The 27,533-nt window shown below is 42.0% G+C and overlaps 1 long non-coding RNA gene across 5 annotated transcripts in view; it reads right to left on the reverse strand.

The window, feature by feature from the left end:
* LOC112958742 overlaps nucleotides 1-27,533 on the reverse strand; it is a 52,689-nt gene that overhangs the window by 20,660 nt on the left and 4,496 nt on the right. For 4 of the 5 annotated variants that reach the window (XR_003251487.1, XR_003251489.1, XR_003251485.1 and 1 more), the window contains 2 exons: nucleotides 22,703-22,898; nucleotides 17,639-17,761 (listed from right to left, as the gene is read on the reverse strand). This is a non-coding gene — a long non-coding RNA (uncharacterized LOC112958742). Of the gene's footprint in view, nucleotides 1-16,565; nucleotides 16,631-17,638; nucleotides 17,762-22,702; nucleotides 22,899-27,533 lie in introns of those variants that run through there. The other variant, XR_003251486.1, reaches the window with a different exon arrangement.

Here is a 27,533-nt window from a genome sequence, read left to right on the forward strand (position 1 = left end):
CTACAGAAATCAGTACGTGGGTAATTCTTTCTAAATTTTAGAAGACAAGCACAAAAAAAGCACCATAGGAAAGAAAAAAATAACAACTCCCAAATTCAATTTTATAACTGAAAAAGTCCTGAAAATAATAATTCTGCAAGGACAGAATTCAGCAGAATGCTACAACAGCACTTCCCATAATTCATCTGATCAGTCTGAAGAGTAAGGACATTCCTAGGATTCCTCTTGCAAGGAATCAAGATACAGTATTATTTTGTTGCGTTTGTTTTCAGTCTTAGCAGGTGCTCACAACCTAATTTGCAATCATCAGTTGCATTAATTCCTAATGAGGGTGTCTCTGTGCTGACTTTTTTGTTTTAAAAAGTAAATAGTAAATACTAAAATAGCACACAATTATAAATAAATAATAAAATAGTTCTTAAAATTGCTTTAAGAATATCAGCATATATAACTATTCCCTATCAAAATCATTTTTTGAACACACGCTCGGGAAATGAGAGGAAAACCCTTTCTCAAAAAAGATCTCAAAGCCTTTTTTTTTTTTTTAATCCAACTTAACCTCAGTTTCAATAAAATCTGTTTTGAAGCAAAATAAAATAAATTTGCAAAGAAAATCCCACAAGATAAAAAATTGTATTGCAAAAAAAACTTATAAGAACACGGGTGACTTGGAGAGAACAGTAATATTTTGCACTCCATCTCAAACCAATTTCAAAATGCTGCATTAACTATGAGAACATGAATATTTCTACAATAATTGAATAAAACAGTCATTAAGAACCTAATTCCTTGTGCAGTCCATAAGATTTTGAGCTTTAAACTGAGCGAGGAATCAGCATTAAGCTAAACTTAGAAAAAATGGATGTTGTGGTACTGAACTTGGGAGAAGACGAACTTCTAAGTGCTGTGGGTTCCTAAGCTAATGCAGGGTTGTCAGTGCATCCCCATGCAGGACGTAGACGAAGGAGCACGGGGGCTGGTGCCTGCAGCACCAAAACACCCGTCACCCGGACACAGTCCAGGACACTTCCAAGCACCAAACACCCATCACCCAGATACAGCCCAGGACACTTCCGAACTGCACCCGTTGCAGTAAAATCCAACCGTGCTTTGCAGAACATTGTAACTCTTTATCAGACCTCCAAGCTGGGCTACCAGTGTGCTCAAAATCCCACCCTAAAGTGCTGGGAACTGCATGGACATGATAACCCCTAGCCACATGCAGTGGCCAAACTGAATATTTCAGATTTTAAGAGCCCGAGGCTTTCCTCCTATTCCTTCATCCTTGTATGGCTGCATTACACAGGTATCTTGGCATTTTCAAATCATTTCTGAGCTAAAACCATCTCTGGTAACGGGTAAACTGAGTCCCACGAATTCAGCACAATAAGGAGACCACAGGCCAGCCCAGCCGCACCAGTGTGAGCCCATGAGGACGTGGCTAAAATGCTTTGGGACCAGTGACTGACAACAACCTGTCATAACTGGCTAAGACTTCAGGAGAGATTCCTGCTTAGCCTAATTAAAGGCCAGAAAACACTCGTGGTCGAGCACTGCTACTATGTCAGCATGAATAATTCAGAGGTGCTCAGCAGGAGAGGTGCCACATGCAGCCGCTGGCAGCACTCACTGAACAAGAACTTGTGTTACTGATAAGCAGAGTACAACTTAATTTTTCCAAAACTGAGAAAAAAACTGCTGAAAAATTCTGGTGTTGCAGACACGTTTTTTCTGCAGTCAACAGCACTTCCACCAACATTGAGCTTGGCTCCTTGACCTTACACTTGACTTAATGAAAGACTCCAGCCACTCATAATAAATTAAGCTCCTCATAGCAACACAGGTAGCAAAGCCTCTGCACAGGGTGTTCAGCCTCCTTCCTACTTGCTGCTCATTGATCTGCTAATTCGATTTGGGATAACAGGCAAGTAAAAAGACCACTTGCAATAGGTCAAAGCCAACATCTTAATAGCCTGCAATACCTGGTGCCCACTGCAACCTTGACCAGACATACAGAGCTTGGGATGGGACTCTATAAAGTCCTTAAAAAGGAACCCACATCTACCCTCCACCCTTTCTATCCTGTGCTTAGAGCCATGTCCCAAATCACAGCTGTGGATTCTCTTACAGGAATCACTCCTACCAAAAGGAATGAACCTCCTTCACTGGTTTTGGTCCAATTAACTCACTGTACACAGGAACCTGGAGCTTGCCCCACACGATACAAGATGCCCATGGCAGCACAGGACCCACAGACGGCGCTTCGGGAGTCTGGAAAGGAAGGAGCATTTTATTTGTGCTCTCCCCAGCAGCTCATGGGCAAATACCACCCACAGCTGCAGAGGGAGGGTGACTGCCCAAAGAGATCTGCTGCCCAAGTAAATCATCATCCAGCTGCTCTGGTTTGAAGTCCCAGGTGGAGAATCGCTTACAAATGCCTGGCAGTGTAAAAGCTTTAGCCTTTCATCATCCTCCCCGAGGGAAGCGACATAAACGCTTCTAACCAGGAGTCCTGCTACCAAAAGCTAGTTTTCCCTCGTGCCTTCAAAACGCCCATGCATCACGCTGCTTTTAGCCTGGAGTTTGCTTGTAATGGTTCTTTGAGAAAACACCCTATCACAACACCACAACAGAACCCACTTGCAACAATTATAGCTACAGTTAACTCATAGTTTGCATCCAAAATACTAATGAAGCAGTGACCAGTGACACTCCTGAAAGCAGGGCATGCTAGGTGCCCAGGTGATGGCACCTAGGCATGCCCAGGACGTGATGAAGAAAGTCAGCTTGACCATCACAAAAGGGGGATGCCCTTTTTCCAAGCTTCCTGTTAAATGCTGAACAGTGCAGAAATATCAGCCTGCTGCCGTAACTCATCGGAGGCCGCTCTCAGCAGGATATGAACATTTCCCAAGCGCTGCCTTTGCCAGTAAAAAGCAGGACAGATCCTATTCTCTGCTTGAAACGCGCACCAGTGAGTGTGGAACAGCCAGCAAGGCAGATGTTGGGCTAACTTCCACACGCTGCCACGTGACAGCCACCTTACTTGCCCTTTTCCAGCCATTTCATTCAGTTACTGGGTCAAGCAGTGACACGGATACACCAGCAAGTTCCACATGCTCCCATAAACCAAGGGCTTCTGTATCCTCTTCCCAGGAAAAACATTAACCTGATTTGGAAGATACTTAATGGAATATCACAGTCCTGAAATTGCCAGAAGGTGTGAGGCAATGTGGATTTGAGAGCTCCAGAGCAAATGAGCCTCCTGACAGAGCAGAGGGTTTCAACACAACAGCAGTTTTGTATTGCCACCATGGACAAGGCTTCAAGGTATCACTCCAAGATAAAAAAGGCAACCTCAGAGCTAAGCGACAGGGCTAAAACAAAATGCTAATGAGAACAAAACAAAGATTTCCAAAACTTTTGAAAGACAATAGTCTCTCTTTCCACAGGTAAGAAAAGCAGCCAGATTTTCAGTTGAAAAATCTCTTCTCCTTTCTCCAAAAGCTGTTCAAAGTCTTTCCTCTAATTTTTAAGATAAAAATGCATAAGAAAAATACTATTGGAAAAAACACCAGTGCTTTTAACCATACAGAAATAAATGCATTGTGCAATACTGCTGTTTAAGTTCAGGAGTGGGGGACTCCACTTTGTCACAGTCGCTTTCAATGAACACTTCAGTCTACGCCAAGTTTCATAGAAACTGCTTAATTCAACATTTATGGAAGTACTGAAGATAGATGAAAGGTGTTGAAATGGGAACCCTGCCATCAATCACTCCGTTGGAAACCAGCGCCCTGAATGATAAGAATGAAGATAGGCTTTTCATGTATATCTGGTCTGCTACATAGAACGATTGAATATTCTTGCATTTTTAATCAAAATGTTCCCACTGCTGCACTATCTCATTCAAGTTATTTTCTTCTGTCACCACCGAGTATTAGCACTTCTTCCCCTCAGGATTAAGTTGCTTGCAACATTTTTCATGAGAAACAGAAGCACCCTATATGAAAAGGTGCTTTGTATGAGATTCTGACTGAAGAAAAACACTTTTTGGCAAGATCTTTTAGAAATAAACGATCAGAGGCAAACACAGGAGCCCAGCTTCCAATTAGTATAGAGAAAGAGAACAACAGTTTTATGCCAGATCATAGGTTGAGCCTCAAACTCCTTAGTCTAGAGAAGTTCTGGGACAGGGATCTTTTAGTGCCCAGCTTGTACAGCTTCTTGTACATGGAGACTTTCCCTCCCTGAAACTCCTCTCTTAGGCACAACCACAGCACAAACATCACTGATAAGGGCCCGAGCGCTGAGGTGAAACGGTGCTGACCGTAACCACCAGATCAGCCTGCGTCTCCTTCTGCTGGGCAAGGCTTCAACGGATTAAGAAACTAACTTGCAAGCAGGTGAGGAACTAACTTATCCCGTGGCTCTTGCAAGGCTCCATCCTACAAATACTGAAAAGAAAAGCCTCATTTATCAGCTCCAAATCATCCTCCAGAGGGAAACCTTCCCTCTTTTCACTACAACCACCACGAGGGAAGACCAGCCCATTGATCTAGCACATAACACAGGTCAGAGAAATATTCCCATTTGCCTATCTTTTATGCTTTCAGAGTCTCCAAGAAACAGAATCAAGTTCTCAAAAGAGAGAAATTTCAAGTTCTTTTGATTTTAGTATTAACCTATTTCCCTTCAATGAAATGTAAAAGAGTATAAAACTTATGTGATACTAAAAGGTGCAATAAGCACCGTTTTCAGCTTGATGAGTTATTGCAAATAAACACCCAGATTACTGAACTACTTGTAGTGGAGCTGAACTTGCTGGAACGAATGTAGATTCACTGTAATTTCACATGTGGGAGCATTTACCACAGCAAAGTTTCAACCAAGCTTTGCTAGTTAATACACAGTAAGTGCCAGTGTTACCATTCTGTGCTTGCAATACCTAGCTGAAAAGATAATGATTCCCCTAAAATTTTCATCGTTCCCATTTGAGAGGTAACACACATTCACTGCTTGTAAACAATATGAGCCAAAGGCATAGATATATGACTCGGACCACCTCCAATAATCTGTGCTGTATTGGAGTCTTAAGTATTCCTTATTTCTTCAGTTCTGCACACAGAACAGGAAAACAAGGAATTAGGACCATCATTACCAGTGATACCTCAGGTCTTTCATAAATAACGCTACAGAACGGCAACTGCATCTGGTTAAACAAGCCCCTGGAGCCTGATCCTTCAATTGGTGCAACTCCTGTTGTGCTACAGTAGAGAAATCACATCCATACTGCTCATTCCACAGGCTTTAAATCTTTAAACGAACCATATTCACACTAGGATGCCTTAAAACAGCCACTTAACCGCAACTAATTAAAAAATAACAGCCAACTTTGCTCTCATCAACTCCAGTAAAAACTTCTATGATACAAAAGAAGGAAGAGCGTGAAAGACCGACATTAATGGGCATAAAAGAATGAGTATATTTTTTCCATTTCTGTCACTTGGAGATTTTTCCAAAGCAGAAGACAGAAGCTGCTGCCTGTTCATGAATGCGGTAGTAGCCTTTCCCTTGGCTTCAGGGGAACTAGGCCTTCAGACAGGGAAACATATTTAAAACAGAGTTCTTGGAAGACTTCTGGTGGCACTTGTTGCTACGTCAATTTATTAATGGAGTGATATTAAAGCACTACTTCTGCATGCTTTCTTTCTCCATAAAGTCTACAGTAAGTCATTTTCTCTTAACATCTGGGGTATCCACGTTAAAGAAGTTACTTCGATAGTAAAAAAGTTTGTATAAAAAAAATGAAAAAGAAAAAACACACATTTCTTATGTCCAGTAACCCTACAGCAGTGGGAATGAGGAGCTGAAATGCCACATGTACCAGGTCAACTACAGACTCGTATCACTGACCCAAAAGGAAAGAGTTTCCAAGCTCCGTGCCTACAGCTCCCCCCACTCCGAGTGCTTTAATCCCAGCTTTGAGCACAGCGAGGGTGCCCGTCTGGGCGTTAAGCAGCTGCTAGAGGTGCAGGCTGCAGCCTGTGAAGCGGCCAGGGCAGCACCAAGGGTCCCACTCACCATAAGACCTGACAAGGTGCGCGAGGCAGCCTCCCTCTCCCTCCCAGAGCTCAACGGCCACGACTTCACTTTCTGACCTCCCTAGAGGAACAACAAATTGAACCTTAGCTGTCAGAAACCACCCCGCAGAAAGGACCTGTGAGGACAGTCCATCACCTCCAGGCAGCTGCAGCTCGGCTGGGGTGGCATCACACAGAAGGGGCATGGACCACACGCAGGCAAAGGCTGCTCTCCTGGGTCTGCCACTGGACTGGATTTCCTCCTAAGCCCTAGTGACATTTATCATACAGGTTTTTCCTTCAGATGAGTCACTTGCAATGCCTTCACAAATTATCTGTTGTCTGAAAGGGCTGAGTCCGTGTTTTAGCTTTCCTCCCAGAGCATAAATGAGATAGAAGAGGAATCCTAGGCATTTATTTTCCTGAAAAAATACAGATGTTAGGCCTAACACTGCCTCCCGCTACCTCTGGGCAAGTCTGACCAGAAGGTTTGGTGCCGGTTATGGGCAGCACATGCCACCAAGCACAAGATACACATGGGGTAGGTCACACAAGGCCCATTTCAGGGGAAACCACACTAGAAACAGAGCTACCTGCCCTCCCCACGTCCCGAAACACCACATGGGGACACACTGCCACTGGGCACTGCCTTGTCATCTACAGGAGTTTCTGTCCTATAGAGGAGGGAAAGAAAAGTAAAATAAAGCTAGTCTGGTTATTTTGAGAAGGACAAAGACAGCAAAGGTGACAGGGGTGTAATTGTCAGGCACCCTGCAGCACTTCCCACTAGAGCTATTTAAACATTTGATTCTACTGATAGGAAAACTAATAAACAAAGTTATTATGAAACTCTATCTGTCAGCCAGTGAATCATTTATGAACGTACGCAGAAAGCCCCTTTCTCTTCTCCCATCTGAAACTGAAGTCATTTAAAAAAAGAACCCAAAACTGTGGTTTTTATTTCTTAAATCAACCTGAAAGGAATAAAATATTGAAATGAGCAGAAATACAAAATAAATGTTTGTAGTTCTGTAATTCTCCAAAATGTCAAAGAAAACATAAAAATGTATGCTCTGTAAGTTTTTGGCTGAACTTAGTGTGACAGTCTATCTATTATTTAAAAGATGTTGAAGCTCAATTTATGAATTATTAAATTCTCATTGCATTTAGTTTCCAAAGGGAAAAAAAATTATTTCATTCACTAAAGGAAGAATTCAACCTGCTCCATAACACTTTCCAAAAAAAACCAAAACAAAATAATAACAACAAAAGAACAGAACAAACAACTGGAATTTAAACACCTCAAGTTATTCTAAAAAACTCAGGGAATTACTAGCCCCTATTTCACAGCTAGCTTTACTGCAGCATTGAAAGAATTCTCTAAGTATCAGCACCCAATAACCATCAATAGCCCTTCATGAAAGTTCTTCATGCAAAAGGTTGTCCTTCAACCTTTTCAAGAGAAACTTCTGAACTTCCAATTTATCCCTGGTTGCAAAAGTGAAACCAATTGTGTCCAACTGCTTCTGCCCGTGTTTAGCAGCACTGCCCCAAAGCACAGGCAGACCCCACCAGTGCTACAAATGGCTCTGTTCCACCAGAGGCTCCTGGCTTCTGAGCTCACAAACTGGACCCACCCATGCCGAGAGGATGAAACTCGGGGAGTCTTTTGAATTTAGGAGAATACGTTGCTGTAAAGAGGCAGGGAGGGGATTCCTGTTCGTATATCATTCCTTCTTGCTTTGATCAGCATCAGCACTGGCAGCTCCCGCAGCCTACATCAAGCTGGCCACCATGGCAAGAGTCACACAGAGTCATCCTCACCTGATGGGGCCTCAGCATGGGTGGGCTCAGCAAACAGCACTGCTGCTCCCGACGTTTACAGCTTCATTTGTAGCCTTCCTGGTATGACACTGGTTCCGCTCTTCAAAGAAGCATTTAATAACTAGAGGGATTTGAGATGAGCAGCTAACTGAGCTGATTTAATAAGAGAGATGAAACAAACTCAATGGTGCTAGTTATAAGACCTAATAAAGTTATTTTACTGTACTCTGGAGGTTAGCTACTCAAGTGATTCTAAAACCTGTGCCAATACCCTTAAAAGGCTCCAAACACTGAGCTGACACAGGTGCGATGGTTACTCTGCACGACACATATCGCAGAGACAGCTACTCAAACACACGATCCCACGGATAAAAAACACAACACAAGGATACGATTACAAAGCTGCCACTACTGTCAGCCCAAGCCACAACACCCAGCCCGTCGGCTTCGACAGCTACATACTCCTGCCCCCGCTTGGGATTTCTCCTAGCAAGGAAATAAAGTTTTGAGAGAGCTTGCTACATTTTTCAAAGCAACAGTTTAAATTTCCAGTATTTCAAGAACAATCCAGGAGAAACATGGCTGTTCAACAACAACCCTTTCCTTAAAATCCTCCAGAGCTGAATGCAAACCTTGTTATATATTCTTTCCTTTAGCCACGAGCTAATAAATTTTCATCAAAGTAGATTTTGAACTGATATCATCATAATTGGAAAGCACTACTGAAACGTCAGAAATTATTTTCCTAAAGTGCTTAATTCACTTTAGCAGTGCTAGTCTCAAAATATTTATTTCTCGGTTAAATCCCAGGTATTATCGCCAACTTTAAGTACTCGAGCGCAAGGAGACCATGTAAGCGTCTGCAGGGAGCAGGGCCAGAATGGCTCTGGGGAGCGAGTCGGTAGTTCTTGGCCTTTTCTACCAATTTGCTGGCCCTTTATCAACACCTCCAAACCCAAATCAGTTACTTGCACAGCACCCCCAGCCCAGCCTCTGGACAGGGAGAACAGAATTCATCCTGCACAGAGCTAACAGCTGCATCAGGGGATGAAGATGCTCTACATGGGGCCTAGGATCCTGGAGGCAACAAAAAAAAGCAGAGAAAAAAAAAATGGTTTACCTTCATCTCCTTAAAGATAGGAAGCCTGTGATTTGTGTAGGAAGCAAATATGCTTTGGTAACATTATCCCACTGAACAATGCACAGTGCTCCAGCTCCTGAAGTGAAAGCCTTCACATTGCTTTTTTTTATGCAATCAAAGGCTGAGCAACACTTCGTGTTTCCTCAGATTACAACATCAACCAACAGGGAAAAGGCTTCTTGTGTGGTTGCTATTGTTATTGTGATACATGGTATCACCCTCAAAGCCCAGTGATTTACTCTTCTTTGTAAATAGAGTTATTGATTGCGATGTATTTTGCCCTGTGTTGTGGTTTGCCTTTAACAGCGCTTATAACACCCTTGCTACAGCCAAGCCCTGCAAGACGATGAGGCATTTCTGCCCTGAGGTTTTGTGAAGATTCTGGGTGCAGCCTGATCTTTCAGCTCAGAAGCATATTGAAACAGTAGTAAAAATGCCTGCCAAATACAAAGTATAGCTGGTTTTCATCAAATCCCTGGCATTTGGGGTCAAAATTCAAATCCAAGTACTGGATGGGCATGTAGCAGGGGTGGGAATGCACAGAGTCCCATGGCACTAGGCCTGCAGGGAGGACTTCTCAGAGGCCCAGCACACCAGTACACTTCACAGATGTCACCGTTCAGAAAAACGCATCACACAGAAGGGTCCAAGCCCGTCCAGCCCCTGCTGTACCCTCCCCCTGGCCACATCGGAACCAGCTTTGTGACCAGCAGGGCAGAGTACCCCTCAGTCTTCAAAATACTGAAACAATAACTGCCTTGTGGAAAACAGCATGCCTGATTGGGGTTACCAAGCCAAACTGCAAGCTGATGGAGTTAAAGAGTCAATATTGTTAAAGAAATTCTACCTGTGCGGTCTGGAAGGGAACAGGCATTGGAAATACATGTCTCAGGACAAGCAAAAAAAAAAGAATATTGTTGCAAAATTAAAACACAACTTTCATATACAATACTACAGCCTCAACTTTTATTTATAAGTAAAGTTGGATTGCTTTACTTTGGAAAACATAATGGAAAAAGCAGCAAACATTCTCCCCTTGTTAAAGATGCAGAGTCAAGCACTTGAAAGTTGGAAGCGCCAGAATTAAGATTGACTGCACACCTTAATATGGCCCCTTGTGCTTGTGCATAATGATATTGCCTTTAATTACATGATCACGTACTTTAATTATAAGATCCTGCCTTGTTCAGCACACCAGGCAGATCAGGAGTGAAAAGGGTGTCTGCAGGGCTATTTTATGTCACATGAAGGGGAAATCCTTAGCAATATTAGCAGGAATCTGAGCGAAGCAAAAAGCTGGTCTCACAGATAACACAGTTCAACATTACTTCCTCCCCCGCCCCAAAAACTTTGACTTCACAGAACTAAATGAATTTCAGTTTCTCCATTTAAGAAATAGTATCACCCCAAAGTAATTCAAGATGACCAAATGGAAGAATCGCAAGTAAAACAGGTAATAATATTAACATGTAACATTGGTTTTTTACTTAGTTGAAGTAGCACAAAATGTTATCTCCACCACATCTCCTGCAGACCTAATGAAACCAAGCAGCTCTGCCCCCGCACTCCTCCTGCTCCGGAATGGGCTGCAGCTCCACAGTAATATATATACATACACATATACATATTTTTCCTGTGGTTCTTATAAGAGTCACAAATCCCTGGTTACTTTTGATTTACAATAGAACCAAGGTCATCCTTATAATGAAAAAAACAAGCTCTGTATTTGCAGACACTGAAATACAATTTATCAGAGATCAATGACACTTTCATTCTCTAGAGAAATGAAATATCCATTTTGCAGTAAAATTAAAGATTTTTTTCTTGTTTTTGTTTGTCTTGTTTTGTTTTTAAAGGTCTGTTGCAGATGCTATGCTGTTTGAAAAACAATTTGTAATTGAACACTTTAGCACTAGCATCCCTTACCCCAGTTACTGTTCTCTCAAATACAGTTGACTTTTCTTGCATTTATGGCAGGAAGAGGAGGAAATAGCAAAAAATGGTGAAAGAACTGCCTGGTCAGTGGAAGACAATATGAATGGCAAGCTATTACTGAGCCTTTAAATTACAGCCCAGTCCCACCTCTCCCCACTTCCCCCCCCAGTTTCCACCTCTACAGATTCCCACTAACCTGGGCCAGGTGAAGTGGTCACAGTGCATTATCTACATGGCCACCCAGTATCTGACTTCATGAAATCATATTTGAATTCTCCCCTGAGCTTGGCTGAGCACCCTTGTCTTCCAGAGTGTTTCTGAGAAACACTGACAGTTACATCTGTGCAGAGATTCCTCTGCCATTCACGTAAATAATAAAACTAAGCTAGGAAGGATGCAGTGAGAGGTGGTACCCTATACAGTGTTGGCATCATCCAGTCGGGTCAGCAAAAACTCTACAGCAGAAGTAGGCTACATCTTTTGAAGGCAACGGTGAGCGTTTCACAGTGCAATACTGAAAGTCTTTGTTCCCTCTGACCTATCTTGCAGTAAAGTCATTTGATTAGATAGGTAGGGTTTTTGTCCTGTTATTCCTTTAAGTACATGAAACTCCCAATTTGATGGCTGTCCAGGATTTGGATCTTATCCAGATGAGAAGCTCCGTGCTTTCACTAAGCTACTATCACTATTTTCAGGAATAAAAGTTATAATTTATTTCCCGAGTTTTCCAGGGTTCCTTTTTCCACCCTCACCACTTGTACAGGTTCACAAAGCATGTTATGGTATTCACATACCTGCACTTCCCAAACATCTATTTTTTTTTTTTTTTGTTTATTGATCTTAGAAATGGATGCAGAAGCAAGGAAGAACTATATACACCTGTATGCAAAAGGTGACTTTGCCTTCAGCAACCCTAACTAAATAGCCACAGACAGCACTGTGTTTGGCAATACTGACAAATACGTTAACATTTCTTCATAGGGGTCTCCTTACTTTGATTGTTTCCAGGAAAAAAAAAAAGCTGAGAGATTAAAGAGAATCTTTGCATCTCCTGTACAATCACTCCAATTGACCATAATTACCTACAAGAGACCATAAGGCTTCTTAGCAGTTTTTAATGGCCTTGCCTCAAGCTATTTTTGCTAGAGTTATCAAAACTGCCACAGGCAGCAAGATGATGATCAATGTAATGATGAGGACACACCAGGCTTTCCCTTAAGGTATTCATCCACCTCTTCCACACACATCAAGCAGATTTGGGTGAAATATTCATCCACCTCTTCCACACACATCAAGCAGATTTGGGTGAAAAATTATTCCCTTCACTCCTCCACTAGCATTACCAGGCTGGACAACCATGAATATAATGTATGTGCCAATGCCTAAAATAGACCCTCTGGATGTATTTCTGTATGCAGTATTTAAGAATAAAAAGTTCCTACAAACTGGAAATAGACAGAATCAATCCAATAATTGGTCATGGCCACCCTTCCATCTTAAAAATTCCTTTTAAAGATGTTTATATAGTCAAAGTATTAAATGAAAATTCTCTTATTATATATTCTTTATTCCTGTACTGTGAACTACACAGCACAATGGAACTAGGAACCAAAACTAAGGCTCTGCTGGTCTATAAACACATAAAATGCAATGCTTAAAAAACAGTCCATCTACGCTAATAACCATGTGCATGTTGGCCAAGAGATCCCGATGGACTTTCTCACCACAGGAAGTCCAGGTTTGCCAGAACTGCACCCCGTCCTGTCTGTGGGGTGGAGGGGCTCCAGCAGCACAGCATCCCCTGCACGCAGGGTTACACCCCGGAATGCAGCGTTTCTGCTCTCCCTCCTCTCCTACCCAGCACTTTGCATGGACCTTGGCCTGGCAGCTGGGCCAGCCCACCTTGGGGAGTTGCTTGGAATCTGCAGTCAGAAGCAGCAGGACAGCAGCAAACTGACAGCAAATGGAAAGCTGGGCTCTCTCCTTTGGTGCCAGGTTTACCGCCTGCTACCTAAGGGACTAGTAACAAATTCACTTTCAAGTAAATTAATACTAGCGAAATTTTTGCACAGGCTAGCAGAAGATTACTGCAAATAAACTAGGTTTCCTTCTCTGCTGTTGCATCTCCCCAGAGCTCCCTCTGCTGAGGTAGCTGCACCTCAGCGCTCTGCGTGCAGCACCTCAGCACTCGCACGTACCAGGGCAGCAGCAGATGCAGATCATAGGAAGTACACAGGCAAATTCCCAAAACATATGTGCTAATGCAGTGTAGCACACTTGTATGGGTATTACTTAGGAATAAATTCTGAACATGAGATACTAATTTATGTTCATATGTCCCACTTCATAAAAACTTCTTACACTTTCTATTCAAAAATCTCTGGGAAATGGTTATTAAAGCAAGCTGGACAGAGCAGAAGGCAATGTCTCAGCCACATACTTTTAATGGCTGCATTTAGCACAACCAGGACCAAAGCTGAAAGCAAGAATATAAAGTTAAAAAAAAGCTGTTGGAAGAGGGGGAAAAAAAGGCATGAAAAACTCCATGCAACCTACAAGATAAATCTGAGAAGCAGCAACATGAGCTGCCTGCAGGTTCAGAACATACAATACAGCAAGCAGATGGCATTTCACGAGTGCTTTAATTCAAAGTCTACAGCTAAACCATACATAGTCCCCGAGTTGCTAACAATTACAAAGAATGGCTCCCATAACTATATTCTGCTGTTAATATCTAGCACCTGGAAATAGGAGTTGTAGTAATTAAGGCTACTCGTTTGTTGAGGCCTCAGTTCCACACTCTGGAAATTCAAGCCCACCGGGATGCCCCCTTAGAGCTACGTTCGAGATGTTCCCAGATACCCTGGCATGTTCCCAGTCTCCACAAGGTAAAGCCTCCTCTGCCCATGTACTGGATGGGTCCTGGGCCCTGCTGAGGAAAGTTGTGAGGGGGAGGAGTGTGGGACTGAGCACGTGGAGCACCCTGTGCGACCGCACAGCCTGGGGCGCTCCACATGCTCAGCCCCACGCTCCTTCACATCGTGTCCTCCCTCAGCAGGGCCAAGGACATTCACTGGGGTCAGACCATGCCCCCAGACCTGCATTGCTCAAACCTGGAGTGCTCTCCCACCTCACATGTGGATCTGAACTGAACAGAGCCCCCGCATGACACTGGCCAGGAGGAACCAGCACCTGAGGCAGCCACGGCCCGGCCCATTTCACCCCTCAGGACAGCACAAGGGTACTCGTGCCTTTTCAGCACGAATTGTGTCTTAGAGGCACTTCTAAAAATTCAGCAGAAGGTTTGGATTAACTCTATTGATTCCATCAACGATTAATAGCTTTTTGTTTTGTTTCTAAAGACTTCCTCCTCTATTGCATGGATCAAACAGAAGTGCTAAAGCTCTTCAGAGAGGAGATTAGAAGTGGCAATAGTCAGGCAAAATTCACCAAATCTCATTTTACAAGTTAGCCCCAGAGAGAAGAAAATCCCTACTGTGGAAAAACTGAAGAGTGAATACTTTTTTAAACACAAAACACCATAAAGGGTAGCAGAGCCCCTTATCACCGCTCAAAAACCTTCTGGGCACAGTCTCCACAGGGTAGTATCATTTAAAACAACTAAAACAGGGGATTAAGAGTGTGCTGAGGTAATGGAAGCAGTTGGTAGACAACCTGCACTATTTTGTTGCATTTGCCAACTTCAAAGGCAGCAGAAAGAAACATAAGCATAGGTAACTAAATGGCTTGAAACCTTATAGCACAGAAGGCAGTGTTATGGGGAGAAGGCTAAGGGTGAGCAAGGGCTCTGGAAGCTAAGCTAGGGCTGTAACCTGCCCTGGCTTGTGCTGCAGCTCACTTTTTCCAGAAAAATGAAAAAAACAGGAGCTCCCCATTCCCTACACACCTGCCAACAACAGTCCTAGCAGGTATATGGTCAAGTAATGCTCACACTGACAGCCCATGCCTGCAAATACAGGAAACTGGCCCTTGTATTAGCACTCTAGAGGAAAAAGAGCCTTAGTAGAGAGAGAGCAACATTCCCACTTATTTTACTTGCTTTCTTGCAACACAGTCTGATTCCAGCTTCCTTTGATTCACAACTCACTCTATTTGCATTCATGCTTTAATAGCTCTTCTTGATTCCTTTTCACTTTGGAAACAATTACCACCATTTCCTCATGCTTTGCAAGGCACACTTACTAGTTTTGCACCTTTGTTCTCTTCTACTACTTTTAAATCATGATATCATGTTATGCCAACAGAATAGTAAAATAAAGAATCAAAGTCACTGCATTCTATGCAGTGAAATTTGTCATTTGTCTTTCTATTCCTCATCTTTCACTAATGGCATGAAATCTTACCTTCTCATTTCTTGATCCTTTACCCTCTTTATCTCTTGGTGATGTACATGGACTTGTGTTACAAACTCTTCAAAGACATCATTACTCTTCACATTCTTATGCACTGAAATCTCTGTAATCTATGATCAAAGACTTGCTGTATCTGGCTGCACTCATTTTCTTTATTTACTCTTCCTATGTCAGCCTTTAAAAAAATATTATTAATTTTTGCCATTGTGTCACAACTTCTGAGCCACCAAACGAGAAAGTCAAAGCAATGCCAAGTCCTACCAGCCCGCTGGTGACCCGAGCACAGTGCCTTATGCAGACAGGCAGGCCTCATTTTCACCCATGAACGAAACTCATTGTCACTCAGGCTCAGGAATCAGCAGGCATTATTCACCCCAATTCACAGGAATTACAGTAAAGTCTTTCCTAGGCTTTACTAGGGTTTGCCCATGCATATATTGCTTCAGATTAACACACACTGAGGTAAGAGTTCCCTTCTTCCCAAAAGCAGCAAATCAAAGCTGAAATGAAGTTTGCTTCCCAAACTGTCTGCAACTGGGTCAGTTTTAGAAGCCTTTCGTGTCAAGTTGTATTGACATACTCAGGGCTGCACTGCTATTTTTTAAATCTCCCCAATCTGTACTCACCCATCTCTTTCTTACACTTAGAACAAAAAGACCTTTCTGCAGGTTTTACAATCCCATCTGCACACAGGCATGGTAGCCTCACTGATCATCTCAGGCACAAATTAGGCTCATCCATAGGCCATGACAAGCAATATAACTCAATCTACTCTCATCCAGCCTTTCTAGATCCTCTTTCATAGCCAGGCTGCCACAAAACCAGCAGTACGGAGTCACATCTTCTGTTGCTCACACAGAGAACATGATCACTACTCTGGATACCCTTCCATACAACATGCACTCTACAGGGCACCTGAGACTGTGCCTTACATGCCAATTAGATAGTATTTCATCCTTGAAGACTAGCAAAGAGTGACTATAGTAGTTTTTTGCACTTTGATATATTGGAAGCCATTAAAAACCAGACAATTGCTATACTTAACAGAAATGTAGCAAGATGTCTCAGTAAGTTTAACTACTGCAGGTAGTAAATGTGCAGATTTTATTGGTTCTCCCCATCTGCAGCTCTGCAAACACTTTGCAATTAGCAAAACATTAAATACGGCACCATGTGTTTGAATTAGTCCTGCGGTAAGGGATCAGGAGCTTGCTGGAGATGTTACGAGGACAGTATGTACTGGGGGAGAAGGGAACAATGACAATCTGGGGTTGCTGCAAAGAAACAAACCCAGACCCTGGATCAGTAAAGCCTGATCCAACTCTTCATGAAGAAATGAGAAAGATGCATATGCAGGGTGGGATCTTCCGTAACCAACATAACACTATGAATGATCACACTATAATACACCAAGTAAAGCAAGAGCAACAACCACCTCCATAATGAACAATTTTAGCTTTACAGTTGTTACATAACACACAAACTATCATGTGTGCTTAAAAACGTTAACAACAGTAAACAACTTTAACAATGTTTGGAAATACATAATCTAGGATTACAGCCCTGCGAGGACTAATTATATCATTTTAAAGCAGAACTTATTAGTATTAAAATGTCATTCTTAGAAGTTAACAATCCACAGGCCAAATTCTGCCCTTGGAGAGCAAGCTGATTGCAGGGGAGGGCACTACACATGTACTTCATAACAAAAAGTTAGCTCTGAAGCTGTCGCTGATGTGGATTCAGAAAAGCTTTTTGGCTTTAACATTCTTCTCCGTAAGGTCACAGATGACCATGCTACATTTATGGGCAATAGCTCATGGTACCTTTATGACTAAGAGCTCACAGTTCACTTTATTTGAATCACACATGAGCACAATCCAAGAAGCTAATTAAAGATATAAAACTTCCCTTGGACTGGATTAAGAGTGGTCATTTTTCTCCTTGCCACAGGAGAATTTTTTTTTTTTTCAGTTGGAAGTTGCACACTTTCACAAGACAATGTCAAATGAGAGAGAGAAACAGAAGAAATATATGCTTTATCAAGAGCCTCTATAAAAGAGACAGATTAGCTTTCAATCGCCCTAAACTGGGTCAAAGAAGTAAATCTAACTGTAGATCTACAGGGGAAAGATCCATCTTTGTCTCTGCAGGTTGAATAAAACTTCGACAAGAAAGTTAATAATATGAGAAAGGAAGGATGATGTATAAAAATTTTTGCAACAGGAAATAATTGAAATAATTCATAGACCTCAAAAGTTATTATAGCTCCACTTACTTACCAAAAAGCAAACCCTGCTGAAGTTAGCCTCTGATTCTGCACAGCCCACAGAGCGACACAAAACTTCAATGCTTCATAAAGTCGGCTTGGATAGTCCTGAAGCAATTTTGGAAGCTCCACAATCCTACAAAAAAATTAGTCAAGGTTTTACCAATTGCAGTGCTCTCAGGCCCACGCGCCTACCTAGAGATGAAGCCAAACAGGGCAGCAGCATGATTTTTACGTGTTGAACTTAGACTAACATATCCCTAGGAATTCTATCTCCTTTGCTTTATTAGAAAGCGTTTGTTGCTTTCTGGATGTTTGGAACACATTTAATCAGATCCCGCTGTCCCCCTTTGTACAGCCCTACCAGAAGGGAAATTGCTGAAAGCTCAAGCCCTGCTCGGAAGTGACAACCTTTTCTAGGAGAAGCCCCAGACAGGCATTCTACATACTGAAGAACAAAGTTGCTCAAAAAAAACACCTATGACCTATGTAATAAAGTAAAATTAATTCAACCATAACTCTGATGGTCATTTCTTTCAGCAACTGCAGTGCAGGAAAGTTTATTTTTGGCTCTGTGACAGGAGCAATTTCGACAAAAACCTTCCAAAGTATTTCCTTTCACTTTAAACCCAATGCATAAGGCATTTAGAAACTCAAATGCAAGGCAAGTATCTTTCAGGGATTTGCTTAGCACATTTCACTCCAGAGTTTAAATTGACTGCTCATGGAAGGAATTACCCTTAATGGACAGATTGGGGGAGGTTTTGGAGTTGGGAAAGCAACCAGTTCCTGAGCTTTTGGCTGACTTTGCAGATTTGCAGCTAATTCAGGAGTTCAAGACATCAGCAATAGCTTGGCATTCCTTGCTTGCCCTCCGGCACATGGTGATTTTTTCTTTCTGCTTTCCTGCTAAAGGTTTCAAGTGTGTTAATGCACCCCCACTAGGCATGCGGTGAGGCCTGTGGATGAGAAACAGGGGGGATGTGGACCAGGTTCAATGATCCTGGCAGTCCTTTCTAATTCTTAAGTTTTACCCAAATCCCCTTGTTGCCCCCTTTTTTTTTTTTTTGGGGGGGGGGGGGGGGAGGGAAATACATGTATATCTCAACTGCAAACGACTAGTCACCCCAGATACCACCGTTGGAGCTTTATTCTCCCACTTGAACTGAGTCTTGCTTCCTCAAAGTTGCTTCATGTGAGAGCTGATTCCCCAGAACCCTGAACTGCTGCACAGAAATGAGTGCAGATTATTTCCCCTATCTACTTATCTTTGGAATGCTAATCTAAGGCAATGACTACCTCATTTTCATATTCCAAGATAGTAATTTCAAATATTATCCGATTATATTCCTCCCCTGATGAGTTGAAAGCAACAAAAGGCAGTAAATAAGTGCAGGCAGAGAGACAGCTCTGCAAGAATTGCATGTGGCAAAGCCAGCAGCAACTGTCATTCATCATGAAATATGTTGTTATGCCATGGAGTATTTGCAAGTGAGAATGATTGAGTGTCTTCTACAAGAAAGTGCTTGCAGACCGAGAAACCTGGAATGTGTTAAGAAGAACAAAAATAAAGCAAGCACTCGTAACTAGAACATTGGAGAATATTCTGGAGAATATTCACAGGTAAAGTTATTAGTTTTAGTTTTACCCAGGACTTTTGTCACTATGAAAGACTAATCTCCTTGTTAGAGGAGAAAAGTGTAATACTATTTGTGTACTTTAAATTTGGATTACTGAATCAAAAACAGATGATTTTAAACACTTGAGAAAATTCTTCTAGATCAAGAGAGAGATCAACTAACTGCAGAGAGTAACACGAAGGCAAGGAGAACAAACAGAATTCTACACAAAAAAAAATAAAAAGGAACATTAAGTTTTAGAGTCATATATCCAAAATAAAAGACTCCTGGCAGAAGCTCAAAGTCTTCATATACACAGAGTAGAAAAACTTTTTGCATACCCGTGATGGATTAGACAGGTTACTTGCTTTTCTTGATTAATTGCAAGAGGAAAGATTCGGGGTAAATATTAAGAAAAAAAAATCTTGCTATCAGCAAGAATGAGGAAGCAGAATAGATTAGCCAAGAGTGTCTCTACTATTAGAGATCTTTCAGAACACATTGAATAAATATCTGTCAGGATGAATATATAGTTGATCCTGCCTTAAGGCTGATGGATGAATTGCATGACCTCTATAACATCATTCCAGATTTTAACCATGATTCTTTTATGCAGTTGTTCAAAGATCAGGAACTGGATTTAATGACTAAAAAAATGGTTTCCAACATACCTTAGCAAACTAGGACTGATCCGCAATACAAATCTTATTTTATATCCAGAGCTATTCATTTCCTCCCATAGCAATTATCATCTCTAATTAGCTGGGAATCTGCACAAAGGTTGGGGTAGATTCCATTATTCTGCTTGGAATCCAGCTAGGAAGGGCAACACAGATTAAGCACATCACAAATGTGCTAAGCAGCATGTTAGCCAAGATACATCCGTCCAAAGTGTCCTTGAAATGCAGAGATTTTTAAATCTTTCAAGCCATCCACTTGAAAAAAATTTGTTTTTGCAGAGGTGATAAACATTTAATTAACACAGCTTTATACCCAACCTGGGAGATATCTAGGCAACAATTTAAGAGCTTAACCACCATTCTGGAGAACTTAAATGAGAGAACTCCTCCCAGCCATTTACTGGCAAAGCTTTGAGTCATTGTTATTTAAATATATGACTGGCTAAATTAATTCTCACATTTAATGTAGCCAGAGGGTTCCCATGAACTAGATTACTGATAAACAGAACCTTCAGCCTTCCTAAATTTAGTTCATCATGGTAAGAAGATTTAGTATCTTTTCAATAAGAATCATCTCCACTTGTGGCAAGTTGCATAAGTAATTAAAAAAGCTTGCAATGACTTAAATAAACATATTTCTTCCTATTCATTCCAGTCCAATGTATATTTTGAACATCTACAATCCTGAGCATCTACAATTTGAACTCCACTGATAAATCTTTCTGATCCTTAGAAAGAACTTCTAGAGTTTATTAAACCATTTTTTCCATGAACATTGAATATACTCCATTTCAAATAATCTCAAGATTATTTCGAGTTTAGACCACTAATTATGGCTAAAACTGACTTATGATAGATCATGAGTGCTTCAGCTGTGAATCAAAGCAGTTGCCCTGCTTTAGAGGTGCAGAAGTCTCATGGTCTTGTACACATCTAGTTTAGTGTGCAAGTGTCCCTCCACCACCTCTGCCCCCAAGCAAAAATATTAGAGCTGAAATGTCTGCAAGTCTTCAAAGCCAGGGATTGAAGTCTAGAAGATGAAAAATTGCCTGCATCATGTCCTACACACTCCTGCTACAGGTTAGAACTAGGTTCCATCTCTGAGCCCATGAACTGAGCTCCTTCACTCAGCAATACACAATTTCTCTATGAACCTATTTATAATGCAATCTGTTTTGATGAAGCAGGCCATTCATCTAGATCCCATGCAAATTAAATTACAGCCTCAGCTTTAATCAAAGCAATCCCTGTTTGTGTTGCAAGACATGTATTTTGATTTCAGCACCTCAAGCCTGAAATCCCTAATGCAACTTTGCAACCTAGGGTACCTGGTTCTGCTCACCTGTTTATAATTTACTCCTCAAGTTAACTCTTCAGCATCAGAGCAAATAATTGTTTAGGGTTCCCCCCACAACTGCTACACACTAAATATGGTGAAAACTCTGGAGAGTGGGAGGTCCCCTATGGTCTAGGAGCTTCTGAGTTACTTCTGGGGATAAAGTTGTGGGAGATGCACAGAGAGCACCAAGTCTGCCAAAAGCACCATCCAGGGCTGCAGCAGAGCTGGGGAAGAGATAGTCCAGGCCTATCCTGCCCCTCTAGAAAAGGCTCTTCTACAAACATAAGGGAAACCTCTATAATTGAAAGCACATTTCCTTAGCAAAACAGGAGTAATGGAAAGGCTTTTCCCCTCTCATGAAAGAAGCAGGAAGAGATTTGTCAACAAAGACTTTGTCTTTCTGCCATGCTCACTCTAGGACCCCTCATTACGTCATTTACTTTCTTAATAGTAGCAGTCTGTATGTCCTATTTTTACACCCATTTTGCCCTGCATTCCTTGGAGGGGGTTGGTCACAAAAGCCACTTTCCAGAGCAGCTTGTTGACTAACAGCTGTTCAAGCAGCAGATAACACTGGGTAGTGGCTTTACAACTTAAGCACACTGGTGCAGATTTCATCTTAGCAACAAATCCCTTTTAGGAAGGTAACGAGGGAGTTTTTTACCTCAGCTAGTTTGCTTAGCTTACTAAGCTGCTCCACTTTGTATTTTCCATTCTTTCTCTCCAAGAGAAAAGTCACAAAAAGTCAAAGCAATAACCATTCAAGTACTTTAGAAACATAACGCATACTTGTACATTCAAAGTTTTATTCTAGTTAGGATTTTGACAGTAAGGCAGTGCTGTATTATGCAGCTCATGGACTGAAATGCTGCTTTTGAAGCTACTCTAGCTTATCAGTTAAATATGCATTGATTTCCCCCCCTCCTCAAGAGATGTATTATTAATTAGGCAACAGAACAGAGGAGCTTCCTTGGACTCATTCCAGTCTTTCATTGGAAAAGATGCAGGATGTCTACCAGACCAAAAGCCCATGGTAACTCAAAAGGAGGATTTAACTCAGCAATCACAATGGCTAATCTTTCAAGAAAATATTTTAGGATAGGTTCTCTTCCTTTTCCAGCCTATGCTAAGCACAGCAGTGGCTCAAGGAAGGGGTTGAGGATAGGTTACACTCTGCTTAGCGCCAACGAGCTGCAAGTAGCATAACGACTGCTTGTTGAACTGCCCAAGCAAACGCATCTCATCTCCAAAGCACTTTAACTTACCTTGGCAGACTTGAGGCTGGCAATGAATACACTACAAGACCTAGCAAAGCCCACCCAACATCGCCATGCTACTTAAACGGCAGAGTGAGTTTTCTATTTGCAATATCAATCTGAGATACCAGAATATTTTAAGAATTAAAGATTCATGACTATTACAAATACATGTGCACTTACTTCGTAGGTTCAGTCCTGGTCCCACATACTTGAAGAAATGCAAACCAGAAGCACTCAGTTCAGTAGAGGGAGTGTTCAAAGATGCACCTCATTCGTAGAGACACGCAGAGTCCCCAGCACAAATTAGAACAATCTGCACACTGTTCCTGCCGGTGCTTGCCAAAAACAGCACTGCAACCAAGGCCAAAGAGATAACCTGGGGAGGACAATTAGTAGAGATAAAGTTATCACCCTTCTTCCCCTTCACCCTTCTACAAGGCGCAACACTATGCTGGTGTTTAAACAAACACACCTGTAAAATTGAATATCCACTCACATTTTGCCCAAGTATAAACAAGAACAAGTTTGCCCTAACAGAAAAACGAAGCCATGTGTTGCTTGACAAAGCATGAAACAGAAGTCTGATAGCAAACAGCCTTCCGTGGCTGCTCAACATGCAAGTCAAATTAAGCTAAGAGGTTAGGACAGTGCAACCCAAACATGCTCCAGCGACCCCACCTCAGCCTATCTATGGATAGCTGTTGCAATACAACAACTGGCTTTTAAATAACAGTTACTTTGAAGGTTGCCTTCTATATGCAACCTCATGCTCATACACAAATCAAGCAATCACAGCACCAGCTGCATTCGTGCACTGCATTCGCCTTAACCCATTGCAAAGGCAAGGAAACAGCTTAGGCTCAGCTGCTCACTAGGGTTACAGGCACACAAATCAGGGAACAGTATGCAGTATTAAGCTGCAGTTAAGCTGCACTACCTCTGTTTTCACCACTGACAACCTGTTTGTTCCTCCCATCCCTATAAAGGAATATACATTCCCTGGATGTTCTCACATCCAAAGGCCATGTCAGCTGAGCTGTAGTGTGAGTTACCTGCTTTCCTGGGAAACAGTCTGCAGCGAAAGCCATGGCAGCTATTTATCCATCAGACTTCCCCATAACTGGGCAAACCACCCCAACTTTGCAGCATTAGGAATATCAGGTCCCCTGAAGCACCATCTGACAGCTACGGAAACAGCCCCACACTGCTGGGCACACGAACTTATTCAGCACCTTCTCTTAGAAAGATAGCACAGCAGAGCAGCTCCTCTTCTGCAACTTCTCTGCTGTGACCTCATGCAACCTCCCTTTTATAACAGCAGATTTAAGAAAAAGTCCAATTCTTCACAATGACCAACCTCCTGTATAGCACAGACCAGAGAGACTTCCCCAAATTAACTCATGTTGGAATTGGAGCAGAGCTTGCAGAAAGGCACAACTTGCACACCAAGCTCAGGTAAGTCATGGGGAGATCACTAAAGCCTGTAGTTAGTAGCTCCACTGGCTCATTGAGGATTCAATTGACACATTTCAACATTCAGCCACTAGCCTGAAAAATCAATCAAATTAAATTTTATGAAAATTTAGTCCTGTAGGTGCAGTTTAATTTGCTTCAACTTTAGGAGCTCTGACTCCTTATATCATCTATGAAGCCAAGAGTCAGATCAGACCCCTCCAAAGATGAAGTCAAACCACAGAGTCTCAGTTCGGTGCCAAAATTTAGGTGGTACTTAGTCAAACCTTCCACTAGACTTCTCTTTATAAGATGGGAGCTCTTAACACCCTCCTGTTGATATTACAGAATTAGGGATTTTAAACAGCCACTTTACCCACTCGCACATCAGAAGCTGGTGATGCAAAGCAGGGTTTGCTCCATATAAGTCTCATACTTTGTGTACAGCTGATTGGCAAGCACAGAATTCAGATGTGATCTACAAATGCACTCAGGTGTCATTTTTGACAGGCAGTGGAATAATTTAGTAAAAATCACATTAATGCAAGACAGTACCACAATTTAAAATAATAAGCTGAAAATAATAAGTACATACAATTCAACATAGCCCTCCTCTTGCATTGTGCTGCCCATTTCTCTTTTCTCCTCCTTCCTTCTACCTTTCCCTTCTAGAGAGGATCTGGCATCAAGCTGAGCGTTGAACTGCCAGTTCAGATCTTCAAGCCTTAGGAGATTAATTTCCCTTGTGACTTGAATCATGTCCCTACTAACCTTTTGCAATTGTGCATGTGTAGTTAATCATACACAGCTACACTGAACCTGATTGTTAAAAAGCTGAGTAAATATAACTACACTTTTGTTGCCTTGTTTAAAGGTAGAAAGATTAATTTGAATTCTAACTGGAAATACCAATTCAATGAATAAGTCTGAAATGTAGTGGTTTTCAATTACACTAAGAAATTGGTCTTTTGAATTTCCAAATTATGCAAGGCAAGACAAGTTCAATTTAATCTCTACACAGGGCTACATTTGCCATCTTCATAGTGCTCTATGGCAGTGGGTAATAGCTAGAAGATAGGTGGAAAAAAATGTAATGTTGGCTGTTGGTGCCCTCCAGGGGCCAAGCCGAGTACAACTCTCAGGCAAAACAATTTTTGAGCACTGAAGCAAATACAATAAACATTGCATATTATCACTCGGCTTGAGGAGCACGACTGCCACTATGCAGGGGCTCTCTCGCCAGTCCCACACATGCAGTGCTTGATGAAACAGCAGTGAGGAGAAGGAGATGTCTGTTTACATTTGACTATTCCCATTTTCTCAGCCTGCATGCCTCCAAAAGCGAGGTTTGTACACAATCACTTTGTGCATTGATCTGTCCTTTTCAATTAACCTAGAAGCCTTAGTCAAATTTCAGGGGACACACAGAAGCAGACAGAATACCACGTACCGACAGGATTCATGAAAAGAGGCATCAAGAAGTGAGAGTAACTGAACGTGATGCCCCTGCACACTGTAAGGCTGAACCACTACAGGCAGAACTGCCAAGTGCAAAAATTCAAGGAAAAAAATCAATTTTTCTATTTCTGGCCATGGTCGAGTTATTATTTACATTCATTTTTGACTACAGGCTCCCTCTGGCTTATTTAGATATCATATATCCTACAGTGAGTTTACACACATGGTACAGGAGAGAGAATCCCATCGCCTGCACAAGCTGCAGGTTAGCTCCTCTGTGCACAGACACTCATCCCTGTTGCCCTCACCATTCCCAACAACAGCTGCCCCAAAGCCAAACTTTAGATCAGGCAAGGGAAGAGTCGGACAATGGGAATGTCAGGAACAGCCTGCACTAGCCCAGAGCACAAACCACACATCCCCATGCATGAGATGACTCCAGGAGAGCTATACATCTGATCCAGGATTTTTCTGGAATTAGTGGGACATTCTTGGTTCTGCTGCCTCCTGCCACACACAACCACGGTCACTGCAAGACCATGCAAGGGAGAGGAAGAGTCTCACAGGTCAAAAACTACACTAGGACCTTTCCCACTGAAAGTTACGGACAGTCTCAGTACACAGATGGGCTTTTGATTAGAAATGCTGAAGAAACAAGTTACCTCTACCCTCGTCTTCCTCTGCACTGCCCTCTCTTAAAACGCCAAGAATTAAGTCTTTAAAGAAGAGGAGAATCCAAAAAGTCTAACATAATTAATACCAGAGAATTGTGCCGAGTCTTCTTGCTTCTGACAATTACAAGTAGGAATTGAGTCTGGGGAGCTCCAGCACATCATCTTTATGCAATTACGATTTATGATGAACTATGCAGCTCCAGCAGCACTCCCTGAGCTAAAGAAAGATTATAAATGGAAGACCTGTAGCAGCAGTGACATAACGTCAATTCCCTGTATTTAACATGCCCACAAGCTAGAATGTACACTCCTGATTTGCAGCTATACTTGACCACATAGCTCATGGATGAAAAATTACTTCAGAAATCAGACTGACAGGTAATTAGCAGCACATGCTTTCTTTCGTTACTTTGTTTTGTTCTCCTTAAGTCATTTCCCATCTGTGCTTTTTCCTCATTGTTGTCAAGGTTTATTTGTAAGTACCTTCAGATTTGACGAGCAGCTTTTGCTTCCAGCAATAGTGTTTTTACAACATGACAGTCCTGAGGTTCAGGCAATTGCTCACTGCCAAGTTTTTAGGTTATCAAAAATCTGAATATACAGACCGACCAAGGAGCCCTTACCAGAAGCAGAGCCCTATCTTTTTACCCCTCTGACATTCTGCGAGACTTGAGCCTGATGCTGAAGGCACTAGGCTAATGTGCACACCAGGAGCCCAAAGCTACTCACTTCCAGCCTGTACCCCTGACACCTCTTCTCAGCGAGGGCAGCAGCAATCCACACTCCTCCAAGCCTACTCAGCAGGGTCATTTTCACTTACACCTGATGACCAAGGCTGTTCTTCCAGATCCTCCATGTTAGTCTTGATTAGGTTTCATGCCTTTCACCTGCTGGAAGTGTGAAGGCCCACTGAGCATATGTATTTTGATCACCTGCAAACGAGCCCCAAAAGCACACCAGCAATTTTGCCAATCCTGGAAGCTTTGCAGAGCAATGCCACACTCGCCAGGACCTGCAGGTGGCATGGTTTTCTTGCACATTCCCTTTCTAAGCCATGCTAACCATATTCCAATGTCCAAAACAGCTTTCTACATGAAAAGAGGTTTCGTAAATAAAGTACCAATTCATGATCGATTTGTTCAAAATTATCAGTTGAAAATTCCTTTATTTCCACAGACTCTGAGTACACTTAGGAAATAAGCTAAAGGAGACTTGACAGCAAAATATCCACATCGTTCCAAGCTCATCCCTGCAGACTACAAAGACTCAGGAAATGCAGGACTTTTACATGCTGATTTAAAGAAGAGCCAAAATCATCAAATAATGAAGCTGTGCTCATCCTCAGAATTAGATTCAGCTGCTACTTCTACTAAGAGAATGTTTTCCTGCACAGTTTGAGTTTACTGTGAAACACCAGGTTTTGGAGC

Source organism: Nothoprocta perdicaria, unplaced genomic scaffold (assembly GCF_003342845.1).
Source record: "Nothoprocta perdicaria isolate Ctin4 unplaced genomic scaffold, notPer1 scaffold_9, whole genome shotgun sequence".
Classification (NCBI taxonomy): domain Eukaryota; kingdom Metazoa; phylum Chordata; class Aves; order Tinamiformes; family Tinamidae; genus Nothoprocta; species Nothoprocta perdicaria.